The sequence below is a fragment of the Schistocerca piceifrons genome, chromosome 4 (assembly GCF_021461385.2).
Source record: "Schistocerca piceifrons isolate TAMUIC-IGC-003096 chromosome 4, iqSchPice1.1, whole genome shotgun sequence".
NCBI classification, from domain to species: domain Eukaryota; kingdom Metazoa; phylum Arthropoda; class Insecta; order Orthoptera; family Acrididae; genus Schistocerca; species Schistocerca piceifrons.
In genome coordinates, this window is record NC_060141.1 from 208,532,838 (window position 1) to 208,536,201 (window position 3,364).

General features: G+C 47.0%; 1 pseudogene; it reads left to right on the forward strand.

Annotated features, from left to right (window-relative positions):
* Positions 1 to 259: 259 nt before the first annotated feature.
* Positions 260 to 377, forward strand: LOC124796857 (annotated as a pseudogene).
* Positions 378 to 3,364: the final 2,987 nt, after the last annotated feature.

Below are 3,364 nucleotides of genomic sequence, written 5' to 3' on the forward strand. Positions count from 1 at the left end.
AGCTGAATCGAGTAAAGAAACTATTCAGTAAAAAAAAATCATTTTGCTTTACTTATAGCTTTATATGTTAGGTTCCTGATGATGTGGCCGTCATTTCGTTAATGATCATAGTTATTGCGATATTTACGTGGAAGTAAGACATTACGCAAAATTCGGAAAAGTGTGCAATGAAAAATAGAGGTAACTATGATTTTGGTTTTGGTGCATATTACACAGTATGTTGTTCCGTATGAAATTTGGGTAACATATATAATTTTTCGCCAACGGTCTTGCCGCAGTGGTAACACCGGTTCCCGTCAGATCACCGAAGTTAAGCGCTGTTGGGCTCGGCTAGCACTTGGATGGGTGGCCATCCGGTCTGCCGGACGCTGTTGGCAAGTGGGGTGCACTCAGCCCTTGTGAAGCAAACTGAGGAGCTCCTTGATTGAGAGGTAGAGGCTCCAGTCTCGGAAACTGACATATGGCCGGGAGAGCGGCGTGCAGACCACATGCCCCTCCGTATCCGCATCCAATGACGTCTGTGGGCTGAGGATAACACGGCGACCGGTCGGTACCGTTAGGCCTTCCACGGCCCGTTCGGACGGAGTTAAGTTATATTGAATTTTTCTTTGGACTTAGGCAAAGGTATCTGTATGTCAACAACCTCGGGAGAATTGATCTGATGTAACACACTCATTTGCGATCGCGGCATGTCAGCGATAAAGCCAGGGTGAAATAGCCACAACATTCCTCATATTTCATAAACGGTTTCAGATATCGAAATAAGATTTTGACAAATGATAGCGCACAACGAATAAAGTATTTCACAAAATCGTTATTATGTAAAACTTCAGTACCTAAAGTGTTATTAAAATAACAACAGACTTTTTCGGTGAAAGAATGTAGTTTTTAAGGGCCATCAATAGATGATGAAACGAGAAATGCTGTAGGTTTTGGAATAACATATGTGAAGGCATAGCACGTTTTTTTTGTACCAACGATGTGCTTTTTCATAACTACTCTCCATTTTTCCTCAGTTACACACTTAATAAACTCGATAAAACACTGTTTTAGAATTCTCTCGCAATTGTGTCTGCACAACATTTTAGTGAGGTGAGACAGTGTAAACCCCGCTGTGTTTTGGCAAAAGAAGGAAATTTTAACACGGAAACCCATAGAAATATGTAGGTTTTACTCAAAATTCGCCTCTCATGACGCTTCTCTGAAAGTTACAAATGGTTTACAAGCCAGGCGAAAATAAATCGCTGTATTTTCGGCGGAATTCTTTTTAGATACTAATGAAAGCAGAGGTGGCTGTAGATCTTTTTGAATGGTCAACATAACAGCGCGGGCGCGGAGACGTCCCACTTAATATTTTTGCAAAAAATGTGAGCGTAAGCTACAATTTAGAACGGAACTTTCCCCTCCAGCTCTTGGAACAACCGCTACCGCTCTCTGAGCGACCCCCCCCCCCCCCCCCCCCCGACGCCGCTCCGCCCACGCTTCCCCAGCCGACTGCGCATCAAGCGGCCACGCCATTTTGCGAGCACTGTACCAGTTGCACTGCCAACTTCCGAGGCAACACTGATGGGGCGCAGAGGCCGCTATCACTCCGCATGCCTGCTGGAGGCTTGAACCGCGTGACCTGGACGCTGTCCGTCATCCGCCTTCGAGAGGGGAGCACTGCTGCTGCTCATCACGTGCCTGAGGCCGACACCGATGCTGCTGGCTTCTGTTTCCTAAACGGGGCTTCAGAGCCGACCCCTGACAGCCAGCGAGTACTTCAGGTGCACCTGGGAGGAGACTCGAAAGTACAGATCTTCGCCGTTAACGTGTGAGCGCTTTGGAGATCGATCCGTAGAGCTGGAGACAGCCGATTTCGCCGGTCCAGGCCGCCCTGTGGTGTTGCAGCCGCCACCGGACGCTTCGTTGCGCTGGCCATACTGAGAGTCGAAGGCATCCCGACAACTCCTTCTACATCTACATCTACATCCATACTGCGCAAGCCACCTGACGGTGTGTAGCGGACGGTACTTTGATACCTCTATCGGTTCTCCCTTCTATTCCAGTCTCGTATTGTTAGTGGAAAGAAAGATTGTCTGTATGCCTCTGTGTGGGCTCTAATCTCTCTGATTTTATCCTCATGGTCTCTTCGCGAGATATACGTAGGAGGAAGCAATATACTGCTTGCCTCCTCGGTGAAGGTATGTTCTCGAAACTGCAACAAAAGCCCGTACCGAGCTACTGAGCGTCTCTCCTGCAGAGTCTTCCACTGGAGTTTATCTATCATCTCCATAAAGCTTTCGCGATTACTAAATGAACCTGTAACGAAGCGCGCTGCTCTCCGTTGGATCTTCTCTGTCTCTTCTATCAACCCCATCCGGTACGGATCCCACACTGGTGAGCAATATTCAAGCAGAGGGCGAACAAGTGTACTGTAACCTACTTCCTTTGTTTTCGGATTGCATTGCCTTAGGATTCTTCCAATGAATCTCAGTCTGGCATCTGCTTTACCGACGATCAACTGTATATGATCATTCTATTTTAAATCACTCCTAATGCCTACTCCCAGAGCCCGCATCTCGTGGTCGTGCGGTAGCGTTCTCGCTTCCCACGCCCGGGTTCCCGGGTTCGATTCCCGGCGGGGTCAGGGATTTTCTCTGCCTCGTGATGGCTGGGTGTTGTGTGCTGTCCTTAGGTTAGTTATGTTTAAGTAGTTCTAAGTTCTAGGGGACTGATGACCATAGATGTTAAGTCCCATAGTGCTCAGAGCCATTTGAACCATTTGAACCTACTCCCAGATAATTTATGGAATTAACTGCTTCCGGTTGCTAACCTGCTTTATTGTAGCTAAATGATGAAGGATCTTTCTTTCTGTGTATTCGCAGCACATTACACTTGTCTACATTGAGATTCAATTGCCAGTCCCTGCACCATGCGGCAATTCGTTGCAGATCCTCCTGCATTTCAGTACAGTTTTCCATTGTTTCAACCTCTCGATATACTACAGCATCATCCGCAAAAAGCCTCAGTGAACTTCCGATGTTATCCACCAGGTCATTTATATATACTGTGAATAGCAACGGTCCTACGACACATCCCTGTGGCACACCTGAAATCACTCTTACTTCGGAAGACTTCTCTCCATTGAGAATGACATGCTGCGTTCTGTTATCTAGGAACTCTTCAATCCAATAACACAATTGGCCTGATAGTCCATGTGCTCTTACTTTGTTCATACGACTGTGGGGAATTGTATCGAACGCCTTGCGGAGGTCAAGAAACGTGGCATCTACCTGGAAACCCCTGTTTATGGCTCTCTGTGTCTCGTGAACGAATAGCGCGAGCTGGGTTTCACACGATCGTCATTTTCGAAACCCATTCT